The sequence below is a fragment of the Saimiri boliviensis genome, chromosome 12 (genome assembly GCF_048565385.1).
Source record: "Saimiri boliviensis isolate mSaiBol1 chromosome 12, mSaiBol1.pri, whole genome shotgun sequence".
Classification (NCBI taxonomy): domain Eukaryota; kingdom Metazoa; phylum Chordata; class Mammalia; order Primates; family Cebidae; genus Saimiri; species Saimiri boliviensis.
The window spans coordinates 94,542,910-94,568,972 of NC_133460.1; the positions used below are offsets into that span (position 1 = coordinate 94,542,910).

The window sequence follows — 26,063 nt, forward strand, 5'->3', positions numbered from 1 at the left end:
AATCAGATAAAATTAAGTTTATTTACTCTACGAAATAATTTGCCAAAATATTTCAGAATAGTGGCAAGTAACACACTCTGGTTAAGCATTTACAATAAAGATTTACTTTAATCTAAGTTTTCAGAAAAAGTAATTGAGAGCGGGACATACTTGCATTAAATAACAAAAATATAAAAATATGAATGTCATAAAATCACACTATTTTGGAATGCTAAAGGACCTGGGAAATTCCAATCCAACTTCCTCACTTTACAAAAAAGGGAACTAAGAACCAAATAAGGTTATTTACTCATCAAGATCACACAGGTACATAATTAACAAAGGCTGTGCAAAGAAAATCAAAGGCAGAATATTTTCTGTATTTTTTTTCTAGTCATATTTTGAGATCACATCTCTTCATTTACCTATAAAGTAAAAAAACATAGCTGGCCAATGCTTAAATCAAGTAATATTATTAAAGACAACATTTAAGGTTACAATGCAGATTCTCATGTGTGGACACATCATATTTTAATAATGTAAACAGTAGATTCAAATGCACTTAAAGTCAGTCAATCCACTTGTGTTTCTTAATTTTGCTGACCTTTGAATTGCCACTGAAATAGCATAATACTGTGCTATTATTTTCCAAAAATTATTTCAGATCTATTTTGTTTTTTTCTATATATAATACTGTGAATTTTATAACACATGAGCACACACTGAAATTTGTCAATCATGTATTTTCTAATACTGGTATTCACTGAAGTTCCAAGTATGCTTATAGGTAGGACTTGAATCCAATGCTCCTAGTCACATAAACAAGTTTTACTTCCTTTTTCTTTTTACTCTTGAATTAAATACTAAATAGCTTTCCTTTACATAGTTATCATTTTAGTACGATGATTGGAAATTAAATATTAGCACAAATTACTCATCAGTTTCAAGGCATACAGCTTTATTTTGCCATTAACCCCAATGTTTGAAGTTAGCAGAGCTTTTTAAAACTGGGGCTTCTAGCATTTCATTGACTTACACTAAAATCGTTGCCTCCCTTCCTCAATCACCCAGTTAATTTTAACCTTGACCTCCCACAGCTGTACTGCTTTACTCTGTTCAAAAAAAAAACAAAAAACAAAAAAAAAAAAAACAAAAACAAAAACAAAACAAAACAAAACAAAAAAAACAACTCCCTGATTCCACCCTCTCTGCCTCTTATGAAGCAATACTGGAAAGGAAAAACAAAACCCATTCCTTAAAGAAACATTCCATCTGCTCTCTTATAAGCAAGCGCCTAATGGTAACTGTGGAGTCTACGAAGTCAAACACTTTACTACTCAGCATTGGGAGAAGCTGCTGCTGCTGCCGCCGCCGCCGCCGCCGCCGCTGCTGTTGGTCTGAGGCTGCAGTGGGTTTCTGTGCAGCATTGCAGAATCCACACCTAGAGAACAGAAGACACAGACACGTACGTCTACTACCCTGGTTAGAAGGAAGCTTTGGATCTTTGGTGGGTAAGGATATTTGTATCTATTTTGTCCAGAAACTGAGAAAAGGAATGCTCATGGAAAAGACTGTTCATCAGATGTGCTGAAAATGGATTATGTTAATTTGTCTTCTTTTGGTAGCGGTGGTGGGGTCTAGATTTGTGACTAGCAAAATATAGTGGGGACAATATTCTGATAGGTTCCCTTAGCATACTTTTTTTTGCTATTCATAAAAAGGCTAAGCTTGATGCATGCAAAGCTTTTCATTTTTTTTTCTTTTTAAAGGCAAGAAAATATCCAGCCACTCCCAATATCTCTCTCAAATACTGCAGATATTTTTAAATGCCAAATAAAATGTCAGGCTGGGCATTTTCTAAGCACTGTTCCCCCACTAAACTAGGAAGCCTTCCCCACGATTCGTTAAGAGTATTTAAAAATAATAAGGCATGGTTGGATTTTTGAGCAAATGGGAGATGGTGGTACACTAAAATCTCTATAGCCTTAGTCCAGTGGAGAGAGAAAACGATAAATGAATCACAGTTTGTGTCAAGACAAGATTCATTTTCCACACTTCGTGTGTGGGAAGAGGAAACTACATTTTAATTAGCACATTTTTAGGGAGGAGGGAGGGGATGAAGATGAGGGGGATGGAGTGAGGTATTTGAGGGGGACGAGTCTGCAGATGAGGAAAGGAAATGAAGTGGATTGTCGCCAGTGCCTTGGAAACGAAGAGAGAGAGGGTGGGGAATGAAGTTTGTTGTGTGTTAGGGTGGGGTTGGCCCAAGGGACCATGAATCACTAGAATGGCGCTCCGAGGGGTGTGCTTGCAAGTATACTGGTGCCCAAGGAGAACATGTGTGCAGGACGGACGTGGAAGTCGTGGGTGGCAGAGAAAAGTGTGCACTGCTGGGAGGTCTATTTCGAGAGCAGGTGAGAAACACGTCTGGACGATGGGGCGGAGGGCGGCCCGGTGTCACCTGTGGATGGATCCATAGCTCTGCAATTGCGTGTTGCAAAGTTTGGCCGGGCCCGGATTCATTTTGAAGGTTCCTGGCGATGCCTCGACTTTTTTGCCTCAAAGAGGTGAGTTCTCCTAAGGTTCAGAGGCCGGGGCCAAAGTGGGAGTGAAGACTCTCGAGCGGTCCAAATGAGCGGAAACGAGAGCCCTGCCCTGTCGCTGTGTAGAGGTGAGGCCGGGGCTGGGGGGGACAAGGCGCCCGCGAAGGCAGCTGTGCAGAGAGGAAAAGTCCAGGCCCCATGAGCGGCATGCGGAGGTTGAACCTTTGCAGTGGCCTCCCCCTAAAACCCCAGCAGCCAGTGAGGGCGGCCGAGGCTGACTCAAAACGGCGGCTCAGCCTCTGCAGTGGGAGTCGGGGGCTCGCTCAGTTAGGGCGGGAGGCATTTCCGAGGCGCCCCTCCTCCCCCTCGCGGTCGGGTTTCTGTCGGGGTCGTTTCCCCCGCTGGCCCTCCGGGAACGCTGCGGATTCGAGCTGCCGCAGCCGGAGGACGACGTTGAAGAGGCGCCAGGCGGCCGCTCTGAACCAGACTCTCCCGGCTGCCGGTCCTTCAGGCCCCCGCCGCCACGGCTTCACGGACTTAGCACTCAAAGGCGCGGAGGGGGCTGCGGGGGCGGGGCCAGGGCTCTCGAGGGGCGCTCGGGGCGGGGCCAGAGAGAGCTCGGGGCTGCCAGAGGCGGGGCTTTGAGGAGGCGGGGTCGGGACGCCTCGGAGCCTAAGAGGCGGGGCCAGAAGCGTCGGGGGCTGCGAGAGGGGCGGGCCTTCGGGGCGTGGTTAGGGGGGCGCTTGGGGGCCTCGGGGTGGGACCAAGGGACGCTAGCGGGGCGCTCGGCTGGTCCCGCCAGAGCGAGAGCCGCCAGCCCGTAACGGTCGCTAGTGTGAGGGGTGGGAGGGAAAGGAGAGGGGTTTAAATTAGATTTTTTAAAACAGAGAGCAAGAGCTAGAGGCGTCGGCTTCCCAGGTGTCGCCGCTTCCTGCTGCGCGGGGCTCGGTGTCCAGGTCCCTCCCTCCTCACGCCCCCTCCCCTTCTCCCGCCCTCCCCGCTGGAGCTCTGCGGCGCTTAAGAGGCGGCGGCAGCGGCGGATCGGGCAGCGGCTGCAGCCTGGGCGGCTGCAGAGAAGGAGGGAGGGGAGACACAAAGCCGGCTGCGCGCTGCGAGGTAATCCTGCGGGGAGCGGAGGCGCCGTCGTCCCGCCTCTCCTCCGGGCCGGGACTTGGGCACCCGTGAGGGGGCTGGCAGCAGGGACGCTACCGGGGGTCGCGCAGGGGTGGGGAGCAGCGGCTGGCGGGGCCGAGGGCACTTCTTATTGGCTGTTTCGGCGGCCTCAGGTGAACCCTTTTTTCGGGCGGGAGTGGGGTCCTCGGACCGGCCGGAGGGGAGCATACCTGCGGGGGAAGGTCTGGGGCGGGGGTGCGCGGCCTACGGCGCCGCGGGGTGGGCCTGACGCTTCGGGCGTCCTCTGGTTTTCCGTACGAAGGCGGGGAGTACTAAAGTCAGTTGCTGGCTGAAGCTTAGGTGACCCCGGGCCCTTAAGCCCTGGAGGTGCGCTCCACTGGGGCGGGAGGTTCCTGCGCTTGGAAAAGGTGGAGGAAAGAGAGAGAGTGTTCGTTTTAGGTTTTTTATCCTTATTTAAAAAAAAAAAAAAAAACTGGTACGAGTTGAAAGTGTTCGGTCACCTTTCTCCTGTAATCCACTTCCCCATCCCCCCAACACATACATACACACAAACACACCACCCCTACAAACGTATGCATGTTAGGTTGCGCTTCCTGCTAGGGGTGACAGGCGAAGTTGGCAGCAGGTCTAGTGTGCTGGTGCTTGGGGCACGTCCAGCCTCTTTGGAGGTATGCTATTGTAGCTCAGGCAAGACCACAGGCAGGTAGAATAATCTGGGCCTCTTTTAAAAGGGGAAGAATGGCCTCAGGTGAACTTTTTTTGTTGCAGAGATTTAATTGCAAGTAGGTGCTCGTTGAAAAAGGGAGCACAAGGAAAACCACTAATTTCCTTGGCACGTGTGCTGTTGCAATTAACCTGGTAGAGTGTTAAGGAATTTAACCTAACCAAGAGCTTTGAGGGAGGATTACATGCAAGTTTGGGGGAAGGAATTGATAAGATTCTGGGATATGGGACTAGCTGCATACACAGGCGTGCACGTTTACGTTAAATTAGGTAGCATTTTAGATTTGGTAATATTAAATGGTTGCTTTTCTTGTAATGGCTTCTGACTGCACAGTGCCGGGTACGTTCCTAATTTTGGCTTTAGAAGACTCCTAGTGAGAGTGTTGTTAAAAAAAAAAAAAGGACAGTGCAATTTGTCGTTTTTAAGTTAGATACTTGATTGTTAAAAATATTTATGTAATTAAGTTATGGGACCAACCCATTTACAGGGTTAACTTACTTAACCCTGTAAATAACTGGAACTTTATAAATGGAACATTGGTAGAAAGTTTTTATATCGAAGTCTCCATTATATTGTACTTGCATTATATATAACTCATTTTCCTTTGCTTAAATGGAGCAAATTAACTTTCTGGAAGGAGGACCAGGAAAAAATAAAGACAGCTACATTTATCTCTTCGTCTTTCTGAAGAGCTCAGTCTGTGCTAACACTTAAGGTGGCCAGAAGTGCTGGCATGTTGGTAATAGTTTTTAAAGAAGAAACTGGTGTATCTATTTTGAATGTTAAACCTAATTTGAAGAAGTTCTTGAGATAGTTGGTATGAGACATTCAATATATTGCTGCATTTTACATATATGACCGGAAATATTTGGTAAACATTGGACATAGTTGATCATATGACACTTGAGAAATATTAATTTTGCTTGATAGGATTGTATTTTCAAAATGTAAGTTTCAAGCATTGACCGAAAGTGAGAAAATTGCACACTTTGCTGTCTCACCCCTTTCTTCAGTATTATCCCTGGATGAACGTGAATTCTGCTCAATTATGTTTAAAGTGTAGATCTGTTCTTTGTAAAACCAAAGGGTCTTTTGAGACTAAGAGAACATAACATCAGCAACAGCCCAACTCTTATGCACAATCACAATCCTAAACCCTAGATACAGGGTGGTGCCCAACTTCTGAGGTTTTGAGGCTTCCTGAAGTAGGCCTATCATGTCTGAGTGCTTTTGTCACATGTAAGCCTACAGGTGGTTAGCTGGTTAATCTCTCCCATCTCAAAGCGTTGGTTAGCAGTACTTGGCGGCATGTATGCCTGTCATCAGAGTATAAGAAGCCTTTCTGTTGAGGGAAGAAATCACATAAAAGCATAGAAACCCAGCTTTGAACCAACTGTGTGTGTAGTGTGTTGGGGAACAGTCACATCAGAACATAAGCTTAACTGAGTTGTTATATGTAAAGTGCTTAGAATAGAATTTATACTCAGTGCTTTATGTGTTTATCATTATCAGTATATAAAGTGACATATCTTTTTGAAGACTGTTAGGTCATGCTACCCACCATGTGAAGACTCAGCAAATATATGTAATAGCCAGTATTTGTTTGCCTAACCTCTATGCCAGGCACTAAGAGTTTTACATAATTTAATTTACTTAATCCTCCCACTAACCCAGTGACTAAACAGAGGCATGGAGAGGTTAAGTATCTTCCCAAGGTGTAGTGATATTAGGTGACACAGGTTGGTTTTGAACCCCGAGTCTGGCCCAAGAGTGAGCCCATGTAACCACTGCCCCCTGTTGCTGTTTAGCAGTACTATGAAGATAGTATTCCCAAGATTGTCAGGTGCACATGTCTTGTTTAACCACATTGTGAATACATGGTGGTATTCATACCACCAAGTTGTGCTTAAATCTAAAGAGCCGTGATTGATCTGCATTAAGTACAGTCACCTTTTGACATTGAAAGAGTATTTTCTTTTGACATACACAACATATGTTTAGCTAGGGTGCTGGAGTTTGTGCCAGAGTATGCTGTCTTTCTAATTACTAAAGATACCTAAGCCTTTTTTTTTTTTTTTTTTTTTTTTCTCATTTTAAGCTTGTTAGATAGGTAGGGCCCCAGGGGGCGCTAATTCCCATTGGAGATTCCAGTTCTGTACTAAATCAGAAAACCTTATCACCCTCTGTTTACCAACATCATATCAACCTGAGATAAATTTTTAACTTGTTTGTTGTAAATACCACCTGAGTTGCTTCCTGAAATGAACCCTAAATGGGAAGATGTAACTTGTAGCTTATACTTTGTCATATTCCTGAAGGAATTGTGTGTTGCTGTTTCACCATTGTAGTTGGTATGTTAAGCAAATTAGGAGCTGTTTTAAGTAATGTTTAGAATCATTGTAGGTAGATGCTATGTTCTTCGACATAGCCTCCATTATATTGTACTTGCATTATAACTCATTTTCCTTTGTTTAAATAGAGCAGATTAACTTTATGGAAGTTAGGAATGTTAGGAAAAAATATTTAAAAACAAGCGTGCTGGCCAGGCACGGTGGCTCACGCCTGTCATTCCAGCACTTTGGGAGTCCAAGGTGGACGGATCATAAGATGAAGAGATGGTGACCATCCTGGCCAACATGGTGAAACCTGCTCTCTACTAAAAATAGAAAAATTCGCTTGGCATGGTGGCCTGTAGTCCCAGCTACTCCAGAGGCTGAGGCATGAGAATCGCTTGAACCCGAGAGGCAGAGGCTGCAGGGAGCTGAGATTGCGCCACTGCACTCCAGCCTGGCAACAGAGTGAGACGCCCTCTCAAAAAAAACAAGCATGTGTTGAATTAAGAAAGTGCAAGCTTTATTGAAGATGCAGATTACTAATCTGTTTCTCACACTAAATTAACACTATTTTTGTTAGGTTTAGTGCTTTTCACATTCCTTTGAAAATATTAAATATGTAGAGTTTGAATTTTTAAAAAATTGTAAGTATCTAATCAGCAGTGCTATTTTTCCTTTTAAACATAAACCTATTTGAAATTATTTAAACTCAATTTAAAATTAATTGGACAGTCATAGATTGTCATGTCATTGAGATTCAAAATGAATGCCTTAATACTTTATTTTACGTCTTCTTTGTTAATGCTCGATGGTTTGAACTCCAGGTCCATGCCAGAGTATTTATAGGTAAGATAGTTATGAGGTCTTTCAGGTTCTGCCAGAGATTAAATTCTCTTGGCCAAACGCCAAGACAGTCTCAAATTTTTACTGTAATGGGTTGTATATATCAAGAATCCTCTCTAAAACATACAAGTTAGAGGTCTTTCATTGGCTACTACTTGAAAGAAAAAGTCTGTTATCCCTTAGACAGATAAAATTATTTTTTATTCTAGCAGTAGCTAATTAACGGTGTGTGTGTATGTATGTATGTGTATGTCAAACCATGCTACTTGAGGGATTCGCTTCCTTTAGGTAAAGTTAAAAATTATTAACTCGGTGTATTAACTGGTGTATTAATGTAATATTTATTGGTACCAACAGTATGCATAGAGTTAACACCTTTATGTGGGAAAAGTGTTAGAGAAAAAAGGTTTGTGGATCTTTTATTTCATGTGCATTTTATTGTTGCTGAATATCTGGATGAGTCTCAAAGTTCAAAATTGAATTAATTGCACAGTAGAAAACATATTTAAATGTTAAGAAAGTACTGTTTAACTTAAAACCTTAGATGGTAGCACAGATAATGAGAATCAGAGCCCCTTGTTTCCTTAAACTGTTTTTGGTTGAGTATGTTTGAAAAGCTGCATTAACAATCTCTTTCAGGCTTCTCGGACATTACTTAACTCACTGAAGGAATACATTTAGAGTATCCTAGAAACCTTAAAGAATGCAGCTTTCAGAGTTGTCTAGTATAATCCAAATAGTAGTAGCATGATCACCAAAAGGTGTACAATGGACGAAACCTATCTTTGATTTTAAAAGCCTTACTCTTCTTGTAAGTTTGTTTCTTGAAGATAATATCGCCTCGTTGGAACTCTGCTAAAACCTGAACCATTACTGTACAAGATGTATAGGCTTTGGCATATGTTTATATATTTTTTTCTGTCTTTCTTTCTTTCTTTTTTTTTTTTTTGTATTTTTGAAGCACTCTCACTATGTTGCCCAGGCTGATCTTGAACTCCTGGGCTCAAGCCATACTCTCACCTCTGCCTCCCAGGTAGCTGGGACTACAGGCATGAGCCACAGGCCTGGTTTGTATCTTTATAATAAAGTTAAATCTAAATTGAGCCTTTTACTTAATGTCAGACTGATCTGCATCAGCACCGTATATGTTTACTTTTTTTTTTTTTTCTTTCAGTGAAAATGGGCCTGAGGAGATTGGTGTATATACAGTACATTAACTGGCATTTAAGATGACTACCTCTTCAAGTCTATGGTTTTTTTTTTTTTTTTTTTTTGAGACAGAGTTTCTCTCTGTCATCCAGGCAGGAGGGCAGTGGTGCAATCTCACTGCAGCCTCCATCTCCTGGGTTCAGGCAATTCTGCCTCAGCCTTCCCAGTAGCTGGGATTACAGGCACCCACCACCAGGCCTGGCTAATTTTTTATTTTTAGTAGAATGAGGTTTCACCATGTTGGCCTCGCTGCTCTTGAACTCCCGACCTCAAGAGATCCTCCCCACTCAGCCTTCCAAAGTGCTGGGATTACAGGTGTGAGCCACTGTGCCCGGCCAAGGCTATAGTTTTAAACTGGGGTTATGAAACTGCTTTTTTCTGCAGTGGGCGTATGCAATTTCCATAGGATAAACATTTCCCTCAACCAGCTAGGGGGTAAAAACTCTTCTGAGAAATTTAAGGACAATAACTTAATGTCTTTAAAACCAGTATCTCAAGAAGTGTGCTACATTAATGAAATAAAATAACAGTGATCACAGATATGTTAAGGCAGGCAGTGGATTAAGCAGGATAACCTAATTCCAAGCAATAGACATGAAATTATTTTTTAAAGCTCCCATACTTCTTTAAATTTATTCTTGTGATTTCTTAATTTCCCCTCCCTCACTAAGGGAAGTGGTCACCTTTTTAGATGGAATGGATGAAGAGAGTGCTGATGTGAGTGACTTAGCCTATTCAACTCGGCTCCCATGGCTGTTTGTTGGTTACCTGCTAGTGGAGGTGGAACTCAAACAATGTAAAAGCAATCAGGTTGGAGAAGTGTTGAATTTTTTTAGTATTATGGGAACTTGGTGTATGTCTTTAATTTGTCCTCATCAGCAGTGTTTCTGTGCAGTTCTTCCACAGTGGCTCAGCTCATCCTGAGAAAGCACAGCATTTCATTTTTCCTTTTCCATACAGCATTCTCAGCCTGTCATTTGATTTGCTAGAATGACTAAATGCCATAGCAGAAAGATGGGTTTACTCATCCTCCTGGAGAAGATAATTAGGCTTACTTGGTATATCTAAAGAAGTGTATTTGGAAGTCAAGGCCTCCCTTCCCCAGGGACTTTTAACAACACTCTACTTTTAAGCCCTAGGAAGTTAGAGTGAGCAACTGTTACCTGCATTCTGACTTCTATTCTCATTTGTTTTAATGAGGAAAAAATTCTTTAAGGTGAGCCTTTTAATATCTAAGGACGTGGTTGGAAAAGGGCAATGGTCAGAGCTCAAATGGAGTTGTGATTGGGTGTAAGTGCTTTGGTAAGTGAAACACTTCCTTGCCTGTGACAAATGAGAGGTAGAAGGATTTGCAATGAAGTTGATGCATTGTTTGTATTCCTTATTTCCACAGCCCACTTTTTAAAGGTAAAAACAGTGTGCCTCTTACCTTGCCTGCCTTTTATAGTTTTTATTGTCAGAGTTGACTTCACTTTCCTAAGGGAAGGTAGAATTTTTAAGGTGAATTCTATCTGATTGCTTAAAATTTTAGCTTTCAACTGGAGATTGCACAAAAAGGAATTTTTTTCATTTCTCTCCCCGCAACTGTCTGCTTAAGTTTCAAATAAAGATTTTCAAAATAGAATTGTGACAAACCTTACTGACACTTGATAATTGGGAGCTATTTATTAAAGTACATGTTATCAATGAATTAGAAATTCATTGCTTTAAAAACAATTGTTTTTTTGCAAAACTAGATCTGTGGTGATTTCCATATTAGAATGTTTGGTTTTTAAATAGAAATCAAATTTATTTTCAGTTAAAAATGCTGAAAGTAATACATCCTTCACTTCATCTGTCATAGTGAATGTTGATACGGATAAAGTCATAGTTCTTGAAGCACTTTGCCGTCACTAAATACCTTAATAAAACATGCAGTAGATAAGGGTGTGGTCACTAGCCACAGAAAGGCTGTCACCACTATAAGCAGAATGTAATAGGGAAGGAAGGAACATTTTATGCCTGAATAAGAACGGTATATCTGCTTGACATAGTAAAAACCTCTGAGAAGCTGATTAATTGGTCATCACTTAGGTAGATGATTTTATATTGTGTTTGTCTTATAATCTAAACGTCCCTGTGCTCTTATAGAGTGTCTGCCTTGACCAGTCAGCATTTCAGGAGGGATTGTGACTATCAGTTAAGTGCTTTGAAGAGAGAACCCGGCTTTGTGTCACACCTGAATGTAACAGAACATACTTCTTGGAGCTGTTGAATTTGGGCTCAAAGGGAAGAGTGCCATCTACTGAATGGCCAGCATCAAGTTGAGCAGCTCCTGTTTTCCTTAATAGGACTCTCAGCCAATTCCTGGAGAAACCAGGCCCAGCTTCCTTTGGAGAATTTGACAGGATCTTAGTACCAAGTGGAATTGTTGCCTGCCTAATTTTAATTATGCTTCCCAACAGGAGGCCTAAACACATGATGAAGAACTAATTCAGTACTTGTTGGAATGCATGGGAAAAGAGAAACCTTAAGATGTTGTTGAGACTTATATTAAAAACAGCCAAGCAGTGGTGGAATAATTATTAAATTAAGTGGTAAATAAAATTATTGTAATGAGAGAAGTCTTTCAGTAGTAGGTCTGGTTGGTAGGGCTCCTCCAGACAGTAATGATGTTAAGATCTGCTTGGGCTTAAAATCAGCAAAGAAATCATTTGCCTAACTGGAGGTAAGGGTTTTAAGAATACTTAAATACTGTTTTTTTCCTCCTGCCCTTTTTGTCTCGTGTTCTAAGGCAGTGATTCCTACTTGAGTGAATTCACTGTAACAAAGTAGATTTTGTTGTTGTTTTAGTGTATGCTAGAGGTGTCCTGGTTTTTGTTTTTTTTCTTTTTCCTGTTTTCTCAAAATGTTCTGTGGTAGCAGCCATGGGTAGAACTGGAGGTAGTAGAACTAGTTATAGGCCAGTGGAGGTTTAAGATATCTGGGAATACGCTTGTCAAAGCCAGACAAGAAGGAACTTTGAAAATAGGAGTTGAAAGGAAGTTTTGAAATTGTTGCTATAAAATTACACTTGATTGTTATATATTTATATCTATTATGTATAATTACTTAATTAGTAACCATTTTTATTAGCTCTTAAAACCTTACAAGGATCATGTTAAGCACTTCACATAAATTATCCAAAGTTTAGTGAAGTAACTTGCCCAAGATCATTTAGTTGATAAATGGCAAAGCCAAGATTTGAGCTCAGGGCTAATACCCTTAAGCACTATGCTATACTGCTGATTTATTTACATTTATTTTTGTTGGTGACTGCACAGACGATTTGAACCAAGATTAGAATTTTTCTGCCTTGGCTGGAAAATACTGATATTGTGATTCTTGTTTTTTTAAATTTAATTTTATTTTTTATTAGAGAACGGTAAAATGGCCAGGTGAGGTGCTCATACCTGTAAACCCAGTACTTGGGGAGGCCAAAGCAGGTAGATCACCTGACGTTGGGAGTTTGAGACCAGCCTGACGAACATGGAAAAACCCCATTGGTACTAAAACTGCAAAACTAGCTGTGTGTGGTGGTAGATGCCTGTAATCCCAGCTACCTGGGAGACTGAGGCACAAGAATCACTTCAACTCAGGAGGTGGAGGTTGTGGGTGAGCCGAGATCGCACCATTGCACTCCAGCCTGGCAACAAGAGCGAAACTCCATCTCAAAAAAAAAAAAAAGGTAAAATGGATAAATAGGAGTGAAATTTCACTAGAATCAGGATGTATACGTGAGACGAACTTCCAAATGTTTTCCATTTGATTTTGTCTATGTTAACTTTTGTTCCTTCTGCTATATTTAAAACCACAAGAAAAGTTTATTATTGAAACATGAAGTGAATTGTTTCACATTGAGACATGTGCTTAAAATATACCCTTCATGAGAAGAGTTACGGAAGAGTTTTCTGCTGTGTTTATTTTTTGTAGGGGAGTGGGGATTTGTTTGATATATATATGAGATATATATGTTATATATATGATATATGTATGTTTTATATATATGTGTTATATGTATATGTATATGTATGTTTTATATATATCATAGATATAGCTTCCTCCTAAATATATGTATATTTGTTTTATATATGATAAATGTTATATATGATATATATATTTATATATAGGTTCCTCCTAAATATTTTTAGATGGCAGTACTTTTCAATATGGCCATATTCCATGTCCACAATACAATAAAATTAAACCATGTGCCAGCCTGAGGTCCTGGGGGAACCTCAACTTTTTGTGTATGCCAAGTACGTTCTGTATACTGAATGAGTACCGTATCTTACATGTATGTACTAAAACTTCATTGAATTCATGTATCCTTTAAATTAGGAGATATTTAATACCTGACTACTATTATGAGTGATGGTCTTGTTTGTTAACACATTTTGACCTTAAAAGATATCATGTTACTTTAAAAAGGTTGAGGATCACTGTTTTGGTATGACGAAAAGCTTCTAAATTGCAGTTAAATGATGGTTGTGCTGTGTATTCTTAACCCAGTCATCCTGTTAGGGCTTCTGGCCCTTCTCCTTTATCTGTAAGGAATTACACTTTACTATGTGTCTTCCAGAAATTCCTCATAGGCTATGAGTTACATCCCTCCTTGAGACCCTGATTTTCCAGTCGAACATAGGAATAGTCAGCAATAACTAAGACAACAATACAAAAGATGTTGCTTGCCAATGTGTTATGAATGCCAAATGACAGACACAGAAAACAAATGCCATAGGTCAGCTGGTCAAGAAAAGAGATGGAGTGGTCAGAAAAGGCCTCACAGGAAAGAAGAACAGGGTGGATCTTGAAGGGGAAGTTAAAATGTCACTAAATGGAGAAGATGGAAAGGATTTGGGTCAGAAATTACTGCACATGTAAATGATTCTTTTTCTGTAGGATGATGGGAAATAGTTCATAATAGTGATTCACAATATCTTGCTACTAGAAGGCATTTTTAAAGGCTACAGCATGGCCTTATTTGTAACAATGCCAAGGATTGGCCATACATCAGAAAATGGCAGGAGTGAGGGGAGGGGATGGGGTGGGAGTGGTGGTCACATGTAGACTTTTAACTATGCTCCCTCTTAACCCCATATGAAAATGACTGGTTTCCTTATCCATCCTTATACATCTGTTTTGAAGGCAGTAAAAAGTGAGTATTAGCAGAAAGACTTTAGGAATCCAAATCATTTCCAACACTAGACACAAAAAGCCTCATTTTGGGGAAGAGGTGTACGTTCTTAAAAATCTGTATTGATCCATCATTTACTTTGCCTAATGCTAGAGCATATTCTGTCAATGTCTCTGTTTATATATAACTTTTAAATCTAATATGTGGATGATGGATGGAATTGATACCAAATACGATCATTTTACTTAAAATTTTTGTAAAATAGTGTTGTTTGTTATTTGTTCCAGTCTCAGTTCTTTAACTCAAATTTGTCATGTTTATCCCTTACTATTTGAAAAATACTTAGCGTAACTATTCAAGACATTTTGAGCAAACAACTTTCTCTTTTCTTTAGTTTTCTTTTATATAAAATATGAGAGAGATTGGGATAAAGCATATTTTTAAGATTCATCTCTACTTGAAGGTGCTGTGATTATGCTTCTGAAGAAGCCAAATTCACCAGTTTGTAGGTCTTGGAAAGTTGTCAGGAAACCTATGGATGTGCTGTGTGAAGATCCTGGGAATGGGACTAATGGAAGATGAAGAAAGTCCTTGGCTCTATGTATATGTGGCATTTAAGGACATCATTACTCCAGGAACTTGTCAACTCCCAGAATTTTTCAGTTCTTCAGAAGCTAAGGGCCTTTGGCAATGGACAGATTTGTTCCAAAATCCATGAAATGAGCAAGGATGCAACTTTTCCTAAAGCAAACTATAGAAACATTGTGTCTTTCTCCATAATTGCTTTCCACTGTCATCTGAACTTTATTCATTGTAGTAATACTAGTTCCTCAAAAATATTTGTGACCTGTTTAGCTTTTATTTTTTGAGCAGCTCAGTGCATCCTTTATATGTTCATTTATTCATTCAACCAGTATTCATTAAGCAATTATTTTATGTGCCAGGTTCTATTCTAAGGGCTGGGAGTTGGGCAGTAAGCAAAACAGAAAAGCCCTCCTGCTGTAATGGAGTTTATATTCTTGGGAGTAAATAGAAATAAAGTATATGTCATGTTAGTGATAAATGCTATGGAGCAATATAGAGCAGGAAAGGAAGACTAAGGGAGTGTTTGGGGGTAATTGAAGACTTGAATAGAGTGTCCAGGAAAAGTCCTCACAGAGAAGGTGACATGTGGGCAAAGACTTGAAGAAGGTGAGAGAGCATGCAATGTTCTTCTGGGGGAAGAACATTGCAGGCAGAGGAAACAAGAAGCCAAAGGCCCCGAGACCCAACCATAGCTGGCATGGATGAAGCAGAATGAGGTGGAGGTAATGGGAAGCCACTGGATAACTTCAGAGGTGTGACACAATCTGACATATGTTTTAAAGGGTTTGTTTTGTCTGTGTTTTGGGACTAGACCATAGTGATCAAGTGTAGATGCAGGGAGACTACTTAAAAGCTCAGTGCAATACTCTTGGTGAGAGATGATGGATCTGGTAGAGGTGGTAAGAATTGATGGGATTCTGGATATATTTTGAAGATAGAATCAATAGGATTTTCTAGCTGGAATATGGGGGTATATGTTGAGAGAGAGGAATCAAACTTGACACCAAGGTTTTGGGCCTAAGCAAAAGTCTAAGGAGGAGTAGTCTGGAGAATGGAGAGAATAAGAGTTCAGTTTGAGACACATTCATTTGAAATGTCTATTAGACATCTATTTGGAAGTTGCTGTGAGGAGAGATCAGTGCATAATTATGGGCTGACTTTATAAACTTGGGAGTTGTCATTTTTCTTAATTTTTAAAATGGATACATATTTAATCCGTTTGATGACTAGAATAAACTTTGCTCTAATGTGGATTTGAAGTATTTATATGCATATTTATGCTTTGAAGGGATTTAATTTATCTTATAAAACCTTGAATTTATTTTAACTTCTACAGACACTTGGTCCTAAACAAAATCATTTTCTCTAGGGATTGAACAATTTGCTTTTAATCAAAATGTGAAAATAAAAATAACGTTGTTACTGCCCTTTGAAAATGGAACAGTCTGGCTGTTCCTCAGCGTTAACGTGGTTAAAAATGGTAACAGTTATTATGATGCAGCCCTTCTGGAAGGTATATACCCAAGAGAATTGAAAATGTGTTCCTGTAAAAAACTTGTACGCCAGTGACCATAGCAACATTATTCATAATAGCCAAAAAATGGAAACAGCCCATATGCCTGTCAGCTGATACATGGATAAACAATGCAATATCTGTACCTTGTGGTATTATGCAGTCATAAAAAGGAATGAAGTACTGATGCATTTTATATTATGAATGAACCTTGGAAACATCCTAAGTAAAGAAAAACAGATACACAAGACGATGTATTATATGGTTGCACTTACATGAAATGTTTAGAATAGACATTTGGAAAGGAGGTTAGTGGTTGTCGGGAGCTGCGGGGAGGGGGAAATGGGGAGTGGCAGCTTAATGGGTGCTGGGATTCCTTTTGAAAAGGAAAGGTGATGAAAAAGTTCTGGAACTAGATAGTGGTGATGGTTGTGCAACATTGTGAATATACTGAAAACCATTGAAATGTACAATTGGTAAATTTTATGGTATGTGCATTATGTCTCAAGTTTTTAAAAATACCAGGAAAAAATCTGTGCACGCACATTCAGATGTATAGAAGAGTAACTAAAATAACTTATGTGGACCTTACTTCTAAAACAGAACTGTTTTCCCAGTAGAAAGTTGGATGAAACAATTACTGCACTCAACCTGGTTGAGCCTGCTTTGCTTAAAGAGGCGGAATTAAGGTACTTTTCTTGTCCAGGTAGAAATCAGGAGGTGGTTTGCGGTTCTGTATTTGATAACTCATGGGTGAGTCTAATTTTTTTTTTAACAATTGATTTTTGTGGGGGATGATCTAGATAAGCTGAAGAAGCCTCTATGATGATCCTTTCCATGGGTTTTAGAGTAGGTACTGTCTTATGAATAAGTTTATTAGGTCTTAAGCAATAAAGGTGGTGTACTTTTTCCCCCATATCTATATTAAAATATGAAAGAATCCATTTCAAATATATATATATTTTTTGAGACGGAGGCTTCCCTTCAAGGCTGGAGTGCAGTGGCACGATCTTGGCTCACTGCAACCTCTGCCTCCTGGGTTCAAGCAATTCTCCTGCCTCAGCCTTCCAAGTAGCTGGGATTACATATGTGCTCCACCACGTTGGGATAATTTTTGTATGTTTAGCAGAGACAGGGTTTTGACATGTTGGCCAGGCTGATCTCGAACTCGTCACCTTGTGATCCACTCGCCTGGGCCTCCCAAAGTACTGGGATTTCAGGTGTGAGCCATGGCACCTGGCCTCCCCGTGATTTTTTTTAGCCAACCCAAAGTTATATTTACCTTCATAAAAAAACAGAACCATCAAAGATGATGGTGTACTGGGTTGGCTAAAAAAATTCTAGTTTACCTTTCATATACCACTTATCCTAAAGTCATTTTTTAAAGATATAGTTCACATACCATAAAATTCACCTCCTAATTTTATTTTGAATATATATTCTTTTTTAGAATGAAAACTTCTAGAAAACAGTGGTTTACATTATTTCAATGGCTCCTATATTCATGGCTTGATAAGTTTTCAGTATTTTAACGGAAGCATATGTGAACCAGACAAAAACAGTGGGGAAGATAGACATTTATGTAAGTAACTGACTCCAACACAAACCTGAGAGCTATAGTAGAGCAACAATTCAAAGGAAGTACAGATGGGCACACAGAAGGAAAATATCTCACTGGGGAGAAACAGGTCAGGGAGGAGAGTGGCATTTGACTTGAGCTTTAGAGGATCCAGTAGGATTTCAGCTGTTGGGGAGCAGGTGCATTACAGGCCGTAACACTAGAATATGCAAAGTCGTCTAAGTCTGGGGGATGGATATGATGGGAGAGGAAGTAGGAATGATGAGGTAGAGAGGACCAAATCATGCAGGCCTTGGGTGCTACTTTAAGAAATTTAGATTTTATTCTGTGGCACCGCTTTCTGTGTCTGAGATTTGGTGATGTGAAGAAAGTCACAATGGAAAGAGAGAGTGTTGGCAAAGTGGTTAGGAGGCATTTAGAGATAAGCACGTGAACTAAGGTCATGATTTTGAGATTAGAAAGAGAATGATATGGTCTGAATGTTCTCTTCTCCCCAAAATTCCTATGTTGAAACATAATTCCCCAGTGTGATGGTATTTGGAGGTGGGGCCTTTGGGAAGTGATTATAAGGGATGAGTGTCCTTATAAAATAGACCCCAGAGAGTTCTCTCATTCCTTCCTCCATGTGGTGACTATCTATGAACAAAGAAGCTGTCTTGATCTTAGACTTCCCAGCCTTCAGAACTGTGAGAAATAAATGTTTGTTGCTTATAAGCTACCCAGTCTATAGTAGTCTATTATAGCAGCCTGAACAGACTAAGACAAGAAGGAATGGTACATTTTGGGGGCAGAAATCTATGCAACTTGCTGAACAACGGGGAGGCTGAAGAAATATTTAGTCACTGAGGGTCGAAATCTAAATGTAGCATTTGATTCCATTTCCAATACTCTGATTTGACAGAGGAAAGATAACACTTGTACTACTTGGAAATGAAGTAGGTTCAGCAAGTCTTGAAGATATATTTGTCTTCCCAAATATAAACATTTTAGAAACTTGACTAGTTCTTAATCTGCATTACTGCTTAAGTATTACCCAGTTGTCCAGTCTTTGAATTTGTTTTCGTTTGTGAATTTGGAAGTGGTTGAATAGTCGTCATTTTGGCTAAAGAATAATCTTTTTGTTTCCAATGAAGGTGCTTCCCGATGCTGTATTTTTGCATTTAATTTAAAAACTTTTGTGCCGTGCATTATCTCAAGCAAATTAACACAGGAACAGAAAACCAAATAACAAATGTTCTCATTTAAATTGGGAGCTAAACATTGGGTACACATGGACATAAAGACAGCAGCAGACACTGGGGACAACTAGAGGCAGAAGCGGGGGGTAAGGGTGGAAAAACTATCAGGCACAATGCTCACTTCCTGGGTGACAGGATCAATTGTACTCCAACCTCAGCATCACACAGTATACGCATGTAACAAACCTGCACATGTACACCCTGTACACCCTGAACTTAAATAAAAGTTGAAAGTTTAAACAAAGAACTTTTGTGCAATAGAATAACAAAAAAAGAATTGACGGCATTGGGCATTGCAAAATCAAGTATTGCATGTTGTTATTGCAGGAAGTCATTGTGCCATCTTGGTTTCCCCTTAACATGGTGGTTTATCTTAGAACTTCAAAAGTAAACATAGAGTAAACACCTATAATAAATTATTACCCAGAAAATCACATGCAAATTTATGTTTGCTATGTGAATTTAGTGGAGAATCCCACCCAGTAAGACTTTGCACATTTGCATGGTGAAACAATGATTGGTTCTTCTAATAGCTTAGTTACAGGCACAGTTTACCATTTCGTTTGTAGCTCCTTGTAGTAAGATATTCAACACAGGGTTTTGTATTAGGACATAGTAATTTTATAAATGGGTGGAAGAAAACACTGAATTTGACAGAACTAACTTTTAAATTATTTCAATGTGAAACTTTCATGCTTACAATTTTTAAGTATTAGATGTTTAAAATAACTGAAAAGCAGTTCTTAGTAAAATGAAAATCAGTGGAAAGCACTGAGTTGTTTAAAAGCAAGAATTTTATTAACTTGGTTTCAAAGTTAAACTTACTGTTTGAATCAAATTTTTATAAAATGCATTTTATTTTATAAATACTTGAAATTTTGAGTAAGAAATATAAGGACATGGAACAAAATAAGGCACAAATAACTGTGCAGTGAAAAGTAAGTTGTCACCCTCAAACCACTCAAGTTTCCTCCTCTTCTTTCTTTTTTTTTTTGTTTTTTGTTTTTTGTTTTTTGTTTTTTGTTTTTTTTTTGAGACAGAGTTTCAGTTCAACACCCAGGCAGGAGTGCAGTGGGTTCAAGTAGATTCTCATGCCTCAACCTCCCGAATAGCTGGAGTTACCACGCCTGGCTAATTTTTTTGTATTTTTAGTAGAGTCAAGGTTTTGCCATGTTGGCCAGGCTGCTCTTAAACTCCTGGCCTCAAATGATCCACCCACCTCGGCCTCCCAAAGTGCTGGGATTACAGGTGTGAGCCACCGCCCAGCCACCTTTACATGTACATTGTTTCAGAAATGTTTTTCATTGTTTATTTAAAAATTCCTGAATCAGGACTTTGCCTGCCTACACCTGGCAAATGAATTGCTGCATAAGAAATAGCTTTAGGCTCAGAAAAACCTGAGGAAAGAATCAGCCTGAGTTCTTCTAGATGGGGTTTCTGGATCTATGGTCTCATTTTATTAAAACATTTCCTTGCCTAGCTTCCCTTCCACTAAGGCAGAGGTATAGAAAGTGGGAGGTGGTAGCTGTAATCATCTTTCACTCATACTATAATATAAATATTACTTTTTGATTTAAAAAATTATGTTAAGATTAAGGTTTTAGATGACACAAAATCACTTATTACTATACCTAATCAATATTAAATTTTAACTCTATATAGGTCTCTATTATGCAGCTAAAGTTACCTGTTTGACGTTCAAGCCCCGGGAGTTGAGACAAGGGGCACAGCTCCCCAAGGTGTGCAAATTCTGTGACTTTGGGTGAGAGGAGAAGTTCGATAATTGTGGGAGAGATGGAAATCTTCACAGTGGTGGCAGCCAACTTCTACCTCCATGGCCCAATTAAAAGCAAGTCCCCTAGTAATAGAAGCACGGGCTCTCTAGTCATGGAAGTTTCCTAAGATGCTAATATTGTGCCTTTGTGTAGAATCAGTCTTTCTGTTATATAAGTAGAAGTAGGAATTCTCTGTAAACTTTAAAGGAGAAGCAAGTAGGAATAAAGAGGGAGATGGTGATAAAAATCTAGATTCATAGAATTGTGGAAACCTTATCTCACCCAGTCTGGTTGAAGGAAGTGCCATGTTTAAGGCAGCATGTTGCTTGTGGCAGATCTAGATTCACAACTGAGATTCCTGCCTCTGTTCAGTGCTTTCTCACTTTATTATGAGCCATCTTAACTCCATTCATGAAATGCTTGGGCAAGGGGTTTTGTCAGAATTCCACCTGACCTTTTTCCTAGAGCAGGGTTTGGGCAGAATGAGAGACCCTAATCTATCAGATTGAGGCTTCTTTTCAAGGTACCTGTATTTTCCTTAAAAACAAAAAAATTTTTTTTTCATTGAATTTGGGAACGTTTTGTGAAGTTTTTTCCAAAATCTGTAATGTGTCAAGAACTTTGTTTTCTTAACAAAAGCGACACTGATGTTCTGTATGTTGTTCCAATTTTAGTGTGCTCACCACTGAAGCAAGTCATGTACATGGTAAATGTTTCTGACATGTTTAGGAACATTATATTGAAAATTTAGACTGGATGTATTCAGCTACCTTGACATTTCTTTTTCTTTTGGAAAAGAATGTATTTAAATGAGAAACAGTTCCACCCCTCCAATGAAAAGGAATAGTTTTAAGTCATTTGAGTGAAATAGATTATAGAACTTATGACCCCAATTTTCCATTCTTTTTTTTTTTTTTTTTTTTTTTTGAGTCGGAGTTTTGCTCTTGTTGCCTAGGCTGGAGTGCAATGGCATAATCTTGGCTTACCACAACCTCTGCTTCCCAGGTTCAAGTGATTCTCCAGCCTCGGCCTCCCAAGTAGTTCGGATTACAGGCACGCGCCACCACACCCAGCTAATTTTGTATTTTTACTAGAGACAGGGTTTCTCCATGTTGGTCAGGCTGGTCTTGAACTCCCAGCCTCAGGTGATCTGCCTGCCTTGACCTCCCAGTGTGCTGGGATTACAGGCATGAGCCACCATGCCTGGCCAACTGTACATTTTTTTTTTTTTTTTTTTTTTGGTGGGGGAATTGCTAACTAAAATAACCAGTTTAACTGATTGTACTTTTAAGTCAGTTTTAATAGGAGCAGGTACAAGGTCAAGGTACTTGAGAATTTTGGATTTAATGTTTTACATTGATTTAAACTGGATGGGGTCTGGCTGTGTTTCATGGTGAAATATTCATAGTAAAAATCTTGTAGGTCAGTTTTTATAAAAACTATGTAATATTTATTTTAAGTTAATGGTTGATTTTTTTTTTAAATTCTCCTGGTGCCTTTCCCTGAGATTTTAGTTTATAGAGAATAAAATGTCAGTTAAGCAGAAACTTCAATTACCTGAAAGTCTTTGGGTCCTTCATTTTAATGAAGACCAAATGATTAAGAATACCACTGGATTTCAGGAATGTATTGGAAGTAGAATCGTCCAGATGGGTCCTAAAATCACAGATGCTAACTATACCTTTACTAGGGTGTACTTAGAATCAATATTTAGAATGAAGACCCTAATATCTTGCATAATTCTTAAACAATAAAGATAAATAAGTTCATGAAATATATGAAACCAGAGCCAGGCGCAGTGGCTTATTCCTTTAATCCCAGCACTTTGGGAGGCCAAGGTGGGTTGATTATGAGGTCGGGAGTTCAAGTCCAGCCCAACCAACATGGTGAAACTCCATCTCTACTAAAAATACAAAAATGAGCTGGGCATGGTAGTGTGTGCCTGTAATCCCAGCTACTCGGGAGGCTGATTAGGAGAATCACTTGAACCTGGGAGGCAGAGGTTGTGGTGAGCTAAGATGACGCCACTGCACTCCAGCCTGGGCGACAGAGCAGGACTCTGTCTCAAAAAAAAAAAAAAAAAAAAAAGTATATGAAACCAAAAATTGGAAAGATGGCTTTTAAGATGGGGGAATGGCTGGCTGCCGTAGCCCACGCCTGTAATCCTAGCACTTTGGGAGGCTGAGGTGGGCAGATCATGAGGTCAGGAGATTGAGACCATCCTGGCCGACATGGTGAAACCCTGTCTCTATTTAAAAAAAAAAAGAGTTGGGGGAATGAGGGAGAAGACTACATTAGTTAGCTTATTACTATAATAATTTATTTGACATTTCTGATCAGAGTAATAATGTGGGTTCCTACCAAAGTGTTTGTCTTTTAAGAGAAAATCTAGTGATCTGTCAAGAGTTGTAATCGTAAGGATCAGGCCTTCTGTTAGTAATGCCTTTTGTACAGGTGGAGTAGCTAGAATTACTCGCATGTTATAATTTGAAGTCTCATAGGAAGGCCCTGAAATAGCACTATTCTCTCTACCCCAAAATGTAAGCCATATATGTAATTCAAAATTTTCTAGTAGCCACATTAAAAATGTTTTAAAGAAACAGGTATGAAATTAGTTTCAATATATTTGATTTAACCCAATATATTTAAAATATAATTTCAACATTTAATCAGCATAAAATTTTTTGCTCTTTTTAAAATGCCAAATCTTTGAAATCCTGTCTATATTTTACACTTAGCACGTCTCAATTCAGATTGGCTGCATTTCAAGTTCTCAGTAGTCACATGTGACTAGTGGCCATCAAATTGGATAGCATATCCCTGGAACATCTTTCTCTCTCTCTTTTTTTTTTTTTTTTTTTAGATCTTGTCTCACTGCAACCTCTGCCTCCTGGATTCAAGCAATTCTCCTGCCTCAGCCTCCCGAGTAGCTGGGACTGCAGGGACGTACCACCATGCCCAGCTAATTTTTGTATTTTTAAAGTAGAGACAGGGTTTCACCATGTTGGCCAGGATGGTCTCGATCTCTTGACCTTGTGATCCGCCCGCCTCGGCCTCCCAAAGTGCTGGGATTACAGGGGACATCTTTCTCTTTTATCCCACCTCAGGGTTGAGAATTCTTCTACTAGCAGTTTTTCTTGGGGGAACTAAAGTCTTGCCATCTCTCTGTATACTCCTTCTATAATTGAATGGAAAATGAGACACTTCAAAGGGGAAAAATACACATTAAACCATTCTTGGGCATGTTAGTTTTAACCATTTATGCTTTACGTGATAACAAAAAGCTAGTGTTGCCGAAGAAATGCAACTGTTACTGAATGAAAACTTCAGAGGGCAGGTTCAGTTGGTTATGCTTAAGTGAGGGGAGAGCTTGGGTAGAAAACCGTGTGGGAGAAGAAAAGTTGGGACAGGTTTTGACATCAGATCTTAGAATCCTGTGGCCTTAAACAAGTTAGTTACCTTCTCTGAGCCTTTTTATTTTCTTCACCTATATAATTGGGGTTAAAAAAATACCTCTCGACCTGCTATGAGGATTATATGAGATGACATATATAAAGTGTGTAATGCAGATAATATTTGGTACATAGAAGGTGCTCATTAAATATGTATTGAATAAATCCTTGCTGCTTATTTACATCCCTGACTGCCATCTCCTCTTACAAGACAGGAAGAGAGGAGAAAAGCCTAAAATGAATGTGGAGTATATTAAATAAACAGCCTTTTCACAAAATTGGTGTTTGACCAGAGCAAATGAGTCTCTAAGCATTGTGGTTGAGATTTTCAGTACTTTTATCTGAAAAGTTCAGAAAGTAATGATGTAGAATCATTTATACTCTGCATTGTTTAAATAGGAAGGAATGAGTTTTGCTTATTTTATTTCTATGTATTTATTCCATTAATAGCATCAGTAAATGTTTCTGAATTTGTTTTAATTAAGAAAAAATCACAATTAACTTTTCATCTTTCCCTATATATGGCACAAATTCATCACTTTCGATTTCTTTGAAAGTTTTGTCACGGTGGTTATTGCAATTTAAACATTTTATGTCTACTTTGCAAGTTTAATATGCAGAGTAATAGATTGTTGTAATGATTAAAAACTTGTAATTGGAACTAAGGAAAATTTCTCTAAATGGAAGAAAACAGCCACTTAGCAACTGTAGTTCATGTTATAATGCAAATGGCATATTGTTCTTGCTCTGGCATTAACATTAATTTTTACTTTCTGTGACATTAGCTGTGTAACAGTGTGTTCTGAATCTGTTAAGGAGAAGTCCTCTGCTATGTATCATATTTCTGATTTGCTATATATTTTGAGATATTTATTTGAAAATTTGAAATATTGAAAAGTGAGAAAACAGGGCAAGTTCTGAATAGATGATTAGATAAGGACTTTCCAAAGCTTTAAGCTCACCAATGTGTAGGCCTCATCTGTGGTAATGTTCTTGGAAATCAGTCACATTTGAAAAATCCAGGGTTTTTTTTTTTTTTTTTTTTTGCCAGTAGCATTTGGTTGCACTTTATGTATTTTGAAAGTATTTTTTGAATTGCAAAAAAGCAAACCATATGATAAGAGTTTTCTTACCTGATTGAAAGTTGCTTACAGTTTAGTTGAATTTTAACAAACTTATGATTGTCCAAATGTGTGGAATATCCCGACGAATCAGACATAAAGAATTTTTAAAGTTATTACTGGTCTTTAAAAATTGCCCAGACTTGTACTTTATTTTAGTAACACTCTTAAGGAATCTTATTTATTAAAAGTTCTTTCAGGTTTGTGGAATTTTGAAGACGCTGACCTGATTGGAACCTACTCTACTGATAGGCAGTCAAGGAAGTGTTGATTTTTATGTGATTGGCATTTCTCTGCCAATATCTGAAACCTGACAGCTATTACTAGTTACATACTTGTGTATATGTTTGTCAAGCTGACTGTGAGCTTTTGATATACAGGTGTTCTGTAGTAATCTAGGCAGGTAGATTCTCCTGGTAACCTAGAGATTTGTGAGATGATTTTAAGTGGCATGGATCTAGGCTAACCTGTGAAACAGGTATTAGGGTAGAGTCTTTAGAATGGGCCCAGACTTAGTGCCAGAATTATAGAGTGCCATTGTCATTATGGTAACCATTAGCTGTGTGTGGCTGTTTACCACTTGAAATGTGGCTAGTCCTAATTGAGATGTGCTATAATTATAAAAATACATAGATTTTGAAGACCTACAACAAGAAAAAGAACACAAAATAACTGCTTTTTATATTGATTACATTAGCTACAGCTATTCCAGCTGACTTGGCTGGGCCAATTTGTGTTACTGTGCTGTTTTGAGAGCTATTGCCTACAAGCAACCTCTATTCCTTCTCTAACTCCCATTGATGAAGTTTAAAAAACAAAACCAAATTGCAGTACTTGCTCCATCCACTAGCTCTAATGGTTGCTAACTCCTGACCAGCTT

General features: G+C 39.2%; 1 protein-coding gene across 9 annotated transcripts in view; it reads left to right on the forward strand.

Annotated features, from left to right (window-relative positions):
* Positions 1-1,329: 1,329 nt before the first annotated feature.
* ADD3 (adducin 3) overlaps positions 1,330-26,063 on the forward strand; it is a 127,264-nt gene continuing 102,530 nt past the window's right edge. For 4 of the 9 annotated variants that reach the window (XM_074382857.1, XM_074382860.1, XM_010333031.3 and 1 more), the window contains exon 1: positions 3,336-3,638. The gene's annotated coding sequence lies outside the window, so the exon portion shown is untranslated. Of the gene's footprint in view, positions 1,491-2,262; positions 2,394-2,523; positions 2,547-3,335; positions 3,639-26,063 lie in introns of those variants that run through there. The other 5 variants (XM_010333033.2, XM_010333044.2, XM_010333049.3 and 2 more) reach the window with 5 other exon arrangements.